At 42.4% G+C, this 10,001-nt stretch overlaps 1 pseudogene across 1 annotated transcript; it reads left to right on the forward strand.

The window, feature by feature from the left end:
- The first annotated feature begins 4,747 nt into the window (after positions 1-4,747).
- Positions 4,748-6,241, forward strand: LOC308358685 (calcyclin-binding protein-like; annotated as a pseudogene). The gene is made up of 3 exons: positions 4,748-4,829; positions 5,022-5,364; positions 5,958-6,241. The product of its transcript is annotated as a calcyclin-binding protein-like (transcript).
- Positions 6,242-10,001: the final 3,760 nt, after the last annotated feature.

The raw sequence follows: 10,001 nt of genomic DNA on the forward strand, positions 1-10,001 counted from the left end.
ATAGCTGTCTACACCAGGAATTGGACCTTCACCAGGATTTGCCAGCACTTTGATCTTGGGATTTCCCAGCCTCTAGAACTGTAAGAAATAAATGTCTGTTGTTTAAACCACCCAGTCTGTGGTATTTTGTTATCATGCCTGAACTAAGACAATCCCTTTCCTGCTTAATTCTCCTGTGCTCCTAGTATATGGTAAGACAAAAGCACTTTTCATTAGGAGAGTAAAATCCCAACTACATTATTAATAAGGTCTAATTTTTAGCAATTTATAAAACTTCCCCTACCTTATTCATTTAAAAATAAAAATTGTTGAAACAGGAAAAGTGACATCTTGAAAATGTTGAACTAGGAATCATCAAGCTATCATTCCCTTATAGAAACTAAAAAAAAAAAAAAAAAAAAAGGCCAAAAACTCCTCTGTAGTACCTCTGGAAATCAGTCAGTGGTTTATACAAACAAGCAAATGCCCAAGCAAGTCAAAAGCCATCGTCAAATGTTAGTATCTTTCGTGTCATTTTTATTCTTGTCCCAACCCTCCCTGGCGTGGTATCGATAATGGTCTTGAGCAGGTGGCAACCCAGTTTCCCCCTCAAATTGGAGGAAGCAGAGTGGATCATGTTTGTAAATTATTGTGTACATCCATTCTAACCTGTCTTGAGGATACGTGAAGGAAGGATGCAAGTATCATCTGTTTGACAATACTCAAAATGCAGGTGGGGAAAAGGAGCAGGCACGGCTCATAAAACCTACAAGGTGGACTGCAAATCCACGTCTGAATATAAGACTGGGCAAGTTGAGATGCATAGTCATGAAGCAGGGTGAGGGTCGGTGGAGGGAAAAATTCTAAGAGGAAACACCAGGGGTAAGGGGGTTCTGGCTGAATCAACCAAACAGGATTCCTGCTGAAAGCAGGCCAGCATGATCACACAGCACCTGGGAGACGGTGGAGGATGAGGAACCTGATCAGATACCAAGGGTGATCACGTATTAAGGGTAGAGGGTTCTAGTTCAACTGAGGATTCTGACTAAATCTTGAGTTTATAAACAAGTACACAGATAGGTCTAGAAGATTCAGGAGTCTAAAGTTTGGTCAAAGAATCTTTGTCACTGAATTGTTGGCACTTGGGCAAAACTTGGGGTTAGTTTTACTAATGTGCTATTAATGACCCATTTCAGAGACTTCTGGAGACAAATTATACATGTACATCAGCAATTCAAAAGTATGTCCTGGGGGTGCCTGGGTGGCTCAGTTAAGTGTTTGCCTTTGGCTCAGGTCATGATCCTGGGGGGTCTGCTTCTCCCTCTTCCTCTCCCCACCCCCCACTCATGTTCTCTCTTACTATCTCCCTCCCTCTCTTTCTCTCTAATAAAAAAATCTTTAAAAACAAAACAAAAAAACACAAGGATGTCCTAGGTAGCAAGAGTTAGTATGGAGGCACTGGTCTCAAGAAGATGCAGGCAAGGGGCACCTGGGTGGCTCAGTGGGTTAAGCCTCTGCCTTCGGCTCAGGTCGTGATCTCGGGGTCCTGGGATCGAGCCCCGCATCGCATCAGGCTCTCTGCTTGGCAGGGAGCCTGCTTCCCCCGTCTCTCTCTGCCTGCCTCTCTGCCTACTTGTGATCTCTGTCTGTCAAATAAATAAATAAAATCTTTAAAAAAAAAAAAAAGATGCAGGCAAGACTATACTAGTAAACTATGGATTTCAGAGGGTTATAACCAGCCAGATTCACTGAATTAACCCAAGAAAAAGCTTGTGAATGTTACTGGAGAATGCCTCTTCCCCCACTCATCCATTCTTCAAGAGGAGAGATTTTTTTTCTCCTAAATACTCCTGGCTTCTTGTCCTACTTTTTATTTCTCTTCTAGAGAGGTAAATCCAAATAGTTGATTGGAGAATTCATTGCCTCTCTGGTCCAAATTAACCTTTTGTTGCCTGATAGGTGTTAACAGATCTTAACTTTTTAAACTTTTTTACCAGCTGGCATAATGGTAAGCTTGGTCACGAGAGGGTACTGGAGAGATTACAAAAGGAGGGAGTTCTTAGTTCTGGTGTGGCTTCTCTTCCAGGTTTCTGGAAGTAGGTTCTCTTTTCTAAAGTTTTGCCCCACAATTTACTTCATTACAAACTGCGTCTGAAGGCTTTTCTCTAACTTTTGGCTACCATGTTTTCTCCATTCTTGACCAAGTCAGAGGCATCACAGCAGATTTTCAAACGTGTCTATACCCCAACTAGGTCCGTACTCCCTATACCCTCTTCATAGGCCTATACATGCACACTGGGGGGCTCATGCAAGCAAATATGTTCCACATAGCTACCTGGAGCTGTTCTGGCCCAAGCCCTTCATGGATATGTGCTAGGTTCCTGCAGAGAAAGGTCTCTACAGCTCCAGGTTCCAGGAGTGTCCACTATGAGAATCACTTTCCAGGGGCACCTGGGTGGCTCAGTCAGTTAAATGTCCAGCTCTTGTTTCAGCCCAGGTCATGATCTCAGAGGCTGTGGGCTCAGCAGGGAGTCTCCTTAAAGATTCTCTCCATCTGCCCCTCCCCCCACTTGTGTGCACACATGTGCATGCTCTCTCTCGAATAAAAAAAACCTCTAAAAAAAGAAAAAAAGAATCACTTTCCAGACCAGGGGCAATGGCTACTTGGACCCAAGATGGTTCAAACCATGAGGGAATGGTTTTTATTTGGTATCTGTAGGATGGAATTGTTACGAGCAAAGACTGAGAATGGTTAAGTGAACACTTACTGTTAAACTCAAGCCACTACTGCAGTTGTCACATTCTGCTCTTTCACTCAGTTCCCTTGGAAAGCGGATTCAGATTAAGAAGCCAATGATGGTTCTAGTTCACGATGGTAAGTAAGAGGCTCCTGGACACACACCAAATCTACAACTCCATATGGAATAATTCCCTCAAAAAAAAAATCCAGAGATGAGGTGAGTGACCTCGTTTATAGGTATACATCAAGCAACAAGAGAAAACCCATTTCTCTATTCCTAGGGTGACACACAATCTTCACAAATACCCCAACCCAGTACAGTGGCAAACCATCAGGAGAGAACTCAAATCCTAGCTTCTCCCTAATAAGTGAAGGGTCTGGATCATATGTATGGCACAACACTATTAAGGCTTATACCTGAGGTGCACCTGGGTGGCTCAGTCAGTTAAGCGGTTGGCTCGTGATTTAGGCTCAAGGCCTGGTCTCAGGGTCCTGGGATCGAGGACCACACTGGGCTCTGTGCTCAGCAGGGAGTCTGCTTGAGGGGTCTCTTGCCGCTTCCGGTCGGCGAACGGGAGAAAAATTAGGCACAAACAAGTCAGCTGCAAGAGACTGGGAGCAGGGGACAACAGTCGAAAAGACTGCTGCCCCGAGCAACTCCAGAGTCTCACTTTTATTAGAAACAATAGCCAACAGAAGAACCGATGAAGGTCAAACATTAGTCACATGTCTTGTGGACAAGCAAGAAGGAGGATAAAGTTTATAGTTAAACAAGCACATTCAAAGGACTCATCTAACTAACAACGGGCTCTTCTGGGAAGAGAAAGGAGCGATAATGGAAAAGGGAAGCAGGCAGCGTTCCGCCCAGAGCTGACCGGGCGTTCCCGGGTGCTCGGCTTCCCTGAAGCAGGCGGCGTTCTGCCCTGAGCGGGCCGGCCTTCCCGGCTGCCCAGCTTCACGGTCGTATACCGTCCTTCTCCCCAAAGACCTGTTGCCAGTATATGTTTTTCTTAAGGCCGTATCTAAATGTGCTTGGTAACTACCAAAATCCTCCAGGGGCTATAGTTTAAGCAACACATTGTTCCAAGGGGCAGTAGGAGTCTCTCTCAGTCCTCCTCTGCCCCTCCCCCTGCTCACTCTCTGGCTCTCAAATAAATAGTCTTTTTTAAAAAAAAGACTTATACCTGGGGGCTGGGTCTTGCGCCGCGTCCTGTGTGCGCACAGGCTTGGGGCGCTCTGACTTTTGCAGGTGGGGCCGGTGCCCAGGGGCGTTTGGTGCGGTGTTTCCTGTTCTCTCCCCTGCATGTCTGCAGCTCGGGCCTTGCCTGATGAGCCCAACCATTGATGAGGGAGCGGGAGGCTGGCTGAGGACAAAGCAAAAGCTGGCACCTTGCACCCCCTCTCCATCCGCTCCCCTCGGTGATGTGTGTGGCATTCCTCAGGTACCCCTGACTGCCAAAACAAATAGTTAACTTGCTGAGATCACAATCCCGCAAGACAGGAGTCTCCCTTGGTTTAACAAAGAAGTTACATTATCAACAGCACAATTTCCAGAGGCAAATGACTCAGTTCCTCAAGCCTTAATGTTACCCTCCCCTCCATAAACAAAACTGAAGGAGGCTGGGGTAGAAGGAAGTTAAGTTTCTTCTATACCTAAATCTCACTAACAAAGATGCTTGATAGCAGGATTATGACATTCCACCAGGAATCTCCCAACCATCTTGATGTTAATGGCTTGCCAAAAGACAACATTGATCAAGCCTCTGGTATCCCTGCGCCTTGGAGGCCTCCTTTAGCATATGAAAGCTCCGTTGAAACCTCCCCTTCCCTCACCTTCCCCCAACCGCAGGGTACATAACCTACCATCCCTCACAACCCGGAGCAGCAGCTCTTCCTGCCCACGGGTCTTGTCCCCGTGCTTTAATAAACCACCATTTTGCACCAAAGATGTCTCAAGAATTCTTTCTTGGTCATCGGCTCCGGACCTCAGCCCACCGAACCTCACCCAGGTTCTAGAACTTCATCACCATGGCTTCAGCTTTGGAAGAGCTAGAGAAAGATCTAGAAGAGGTGAAGGTGCTGCTGCAAAAGGCCTCTAGAAAAAGAGTACGTGGGGCACCTGGGTGGCTCAGTGGGTTAAGCCTCTGCCTTCAGCTCAGGTCATGATCTCAGGGTCCTCGGATAGAGCCCTGCAATCTGCTCTCTGCTCAGCAGGGAGCCTGCTTCCCCCTCTCTGCCTGCCTCTCTGCTTACTTGTGATCTCTGTCAAATAAATAAATAAATTTTTAAAAAAAGAGAGTAGGTGATGCCCTTACAGTTGAAAAATCCAAGACTGAGACAGAAATCAAGAACAAGATGCAGCAGAAATCACAGAGAAAAGCAGAACTTGACAATGAAAAGCCAGCTGCTGTGGTTGGTCCCACTGCAACAGGATATACAGTGAAAATCAGTAATTACAGATGGGATCAGTCAGTCATTACCTTAACTGGGGTACATCAAGTCCCCACTGAGAATGTGCAAGTGCATTTCACAGAGAAGTTATTTGATCTTTTGGTAAAGAATCTAAATGGGAATAGTTACTCCATGATTGTGAGCAATCTCTTAAAACCCATCTCTGTGGAAGGCAGTTCAAAAAAAGTCAAGATGTAAGGACCTATTTTATGTTTATATTTTGTCAAGAGGATTCATTGAGGTTAAACAAAACCTTGTTGGTTAGCCCTTGAACTGTCCTTGCTCCCCTTCCCCCAGGGGATTCACTTAAAGGCGGTCCCGGAAACCAGCTCCAGGTAACAATGCCCAGATACAAAGGTGGGTCAGGCCAGGTGGAGACATCCGATCAGTAGGGGGTTGCATACTGTCTCCCTAGCCACCAAGGAGTATGGGCCCCCGCCCTTTGGGAACCCTTTTGGCGCCAATCCTAATCAAGATGTAATAGGCTGATTCAAATGTCTACTAGGGTAAATTATAATTCAATTGGTCACCTAGCATCACTGTGGAGTTCCGTGTGTGTGTTACAATCTCATTGGTCACCTGTGCGTGGCCAGGCCCAACCGCATGGCCTTTACCCTTAAAAGCTAGACTGTGAAATAGAGAAGGGTCGCCCTCTCTTGTAAGAGGTGCGGCCCCGAACGTTCGGTTAAATTCTTGATGCTTGGCGGGAAATAAAGCTTTGCTTGACCTTCGCTTTGTATCAGTCTCGCTCCTTTAATCACGGACCTGTTATTGGGGCATAACAAAGACAGATACTGTTCTTATGCAGAAAGAAAGCAGAAAACACACGGTGGGACTACCATACTCAGGTTGAAAAAGAATGCAAAGAGAAAGAAAAGAAAGAAAGAAAATGCAAAGAGAAAGAGGGCAAAGACTTTGCCCTCCTATGACACTGAAACAGATCCTAGTGAGGGACTGATGAATGTTCTAAAGAAAATTTATGAAGCTAGAGATGATGATATGAAGCAAACCATTAATAAAGCCTGGGTGGAATCAAGAGAGAAGCAAGCCAAAGGAGACACAGAATTTTAAGACTTTAAAGCCGTATAGGGAACTGTGATGTGGAAATATTGATATTTCCATTGAGGAAACATTGGTGAGCTGCACAGATAAACTTGACAGCTAACTACTTACACAGCCTTCTTCTAAGTAAAGGCTGTGAATTCTCCCATTTCCTCCTAGAGGATTTATTTAAATAAAATATGCTTATTAAACACTTCTTCCAAAGATGGTTTCCTTAGAAATCTGGGCATTTTGTTTGAAAAAGGATAATATTGTATTCTTGTGTGAAATGTAAAAAAGCAAGTCTTGTCTAATGAAAATGCCACATTGGGGCGCCTGGGTGGCTCAGTGGGTTAAAGCCTCTGCCTTCAGCTCAGGTCATGATCTCAGGGTCCTGGGATCGAGCCCCACGTCGGGCTCTCTGCTCAGCGGGGAGCCTGCTTCCCTTCCTCTCTCTCTCTGCCTGCCTCTCTGCCTACTTGTGATCTCTGTCAAATAAATAAATAAAATATTAAAAAAAAAAAAAAAGAAAAGAAAATGCCACATTGTGTGTATTTTTGTTCAGCTAAGACGTAGAAACCAAAAGTTCTTGTTAGCCTATAAGTTCCTGATTATCAGCTCTCACCATTGTAATAAGTAAAAATAAAACCTGAATTTTTGCATAAAAAAATAAAAAAAGACTTATATCTGAGAGACAGTCCCTCAAAATATCTAGCTCTGAAAGCAAATGGGGATTGTATCCATGAGACCCACAGACTATAGCAAACTAAAAAACTGTACTTACAGACTCAGTCATCCATCCCCTAAAGGCTCAGCACAGAGGTAGAAGACTGAAACTCCCAGTCTTACCACGAAAAAAGCCTCTCTGGTCATCTGAAAAGCTGTAGGCTGAGGGGTAGTCTTCTAATTTAGCAAACATCTAGAGGCCAAGTACATTTCTCTGCAGAGACTGAGGATACCAGCAGACACAATCTTCATGTTGTTCCTCGGCCCTGACACAGGTTAATGGTGACTCCAAGAAAGGAACTTGTGTACACATCTGGCACCCTGACTATTGTGGATGCTGTCCAGAGGGCACAACCCTTGACTGTCTGCTTCTGGTGGCCACTGGGGCTATGTTCATTGGTTCAACAAGACAGTAACAAACTAAGAAAGTTAACTGGCTATCCTGCCAGGGCTAAGTGCAGAGGAAGGACAGAAACACTCATCTCCCACTCTTTTCCCGGAAGAGTTGCTGCTGAGGGTGTGGTTCCAATGAGCTTGTTATCTAGATGCTGACTGAGATTCTTCCCTTTGGGACACTGATAGGTCTTGGCACACTCTTAATAACTGGGAGCTATTGAGAAAAAGCGTGGACAAGCATAAAGGGTTTAAGAAACAACCAAGAGTTAAGACATGGTTCATCTCTTAAACAAAGCCACTCAAGACTGAGAACAGTGGCTGTTTCATCAAATACACAGAAACCAACACAGTGAAGGAAAATGAAGAAACAGAAAAATATGCTCCAAACAAAAGAGCAAGATAAAAATCATAGACATAGACCTTAATGAAAAGGACATAAATGATTTACCTGATAGAAAGTTCAAAATCATAGTTATAAAGATGCCCACTGAGGTCAGGAAACAATGCACAAAGTGAGAATTTCAGCAAAGAAAATGAATACTTACTGAATACTTTCAGTAAGAAAGTACTGAACATAAAAGACAGAGCAGAAGAATAAAATATAGAACTGAAAAATTCAATAGAGGGATTCAAGAGCAGACTTGATGAAACCGAAGAATGGATCAGTGAACATAAAGAGAGGGTAACAGAATTCATCTACTCAGAGAAGCAAAAAGAAAAAAAGAAGAAAAAGGTTTACAAGAGATTTAGGGGGCATCATTAAGTAGAACAATGTTTGCATTATAGGGGCCCACAGGAGGAGAGTGAGAGAGAAAGGGGCAAATAATTTGTTCAAAGAAATAATAGCTGCAAACTTCCCTAACATGGGTGAAAAAACAAACGTCCAGATCCAGCAAGCCCAGAAGTTTCCAAAAGAGAACAACTGAAAGAGACCCACACTATGATACATTATAATTAAAATGTCAAAAGTTAGGGGCACCTGGTTGGCTCAGTCAGTTAAGCATCTGCCTTTGGCTCAGGTCATGATCTCAGGGTCCAGGGATAGAAAGCCCCACGTCAGGCTCCCTGCTCAACAGGGAGTCTGCTTCTCCCTCTGCCCCTCCCCACCCTCTAGTGCGCTCTCGCTCTCTCTCGCTCTCTCTCCCTCTCTCAAATAAATAAAATATTTTAAAATAAATAAATAAATAAAATGTCAAAAGTTAAAGGCACGGAGAGAATCTTAAAAGCAGTAAGAGAAAAAGCTTGTTACGAAGAAAGGAATCCCCCTAAGACTATTAGCAGAAACTTTACAAGCCAGAAGAGAGTGGGACAATCAATATACTGAAAAGTGCTGAAAGAAAAGAAAAACCAACCAACCAAGAATACTCTACCCAGCAAAGTTGTCCTTCAGAGTTGAAGGAAATGTAAAGTGTTTTGAAGACAAGCAAATGATGAAGGAGGTCATTATCACTATACCAGCCTTACATGAAATGTTAAAAGGACTTCTGTAAGATGAAAGAAAGAGCATGAATTAGTAACTGGAAAACATTAAAATATAAATCTCACTGGTAAAAATAAATATATAGGTAAATTCAGAATAATCTAATGTAACAGTGGTGAGTTAATCACTTATAAACCTAATTGAAGATTAAATCACAGATTTAGTACAAATAAGAATAATAGCAATAACTTCATAGATACAGGATAAAAGACGAAAACTGTGATATCAAAAACATGAAACATGGTGAGAGAATAAAAAAGTAGAGCTTTAGAAGGCAAATCCAATCATAATTTGTTATCAGTTCAAAAAACACTATTGTAACTCCAAGATGGCTTATGTAAGCTTTGGGATAACCACAAAACAAAAACTTACAATAGAGACACAAATGATAAAGTAATCCATGCAAGCCAATATAGAACATCATCAAATCACAAAGGATGAGAGCAAGAGAAAAAGAAAGGAAAAAAGAAATTACGGAACAGTAAGAAAATTAACAAATAGCAATAGTAAGTCCAAATCTATCAGTAATCACTTTATATAACCCAACAACCCACTTTGGGATATATACCAAAAGATAATGAAAATAGTATGCTGGGAGATATATGCACTCTTATGTTTATAAATCTTTATTCACAATAGTCAAGGTATGGAAACAACCAAGCACCATCCACAATGAATGGATAAAAAAGATGTGAAAAATATATATATATATATATATATATATATATATATATGTATGTATATATTACACATATGCATATATATGCATATATGTATATATATACACACATACAAAATAATATTCAGGCATGAGAAAAAAGGAAATCCTCCTATTTGCAACAACATGGATAGATCTTGAAGATTTTATACTAAATAAGAAATGTGACAGAGAAAGACAACTACTGTATATCACTTCCATGTGAAATCTTAACAAAAACCAAAACCACACACACACACCACACACAAACTGAATCATAAGAACAGAGAGTAAAATTGTGGTTACCAAAAGGCTAGGGGCTGGGGGGAATAGATGTATTATTTAAGAGTACAAATTTGCAACTAGTAGATGAATAAGTCTCAGAGATGTAGTTGCACAGTATAGTGATTATAAACAACAATGTTGTATTATAAACACTGAACTTGATAAGAGATGAAATCTTGGGGCACCTGGGTGGCTCAGTGGGGTTA

Source organism: Martes martes, assembly GCF_963455335.1.
Source record: "Martes martes genome assembly, chromosome: 17".
Taxonomy (NCBI): Eukaryota; Metazoa; Chordata; class Mammalia; order Carnivora; family Mustelidae; genus Martes; species Martes martes.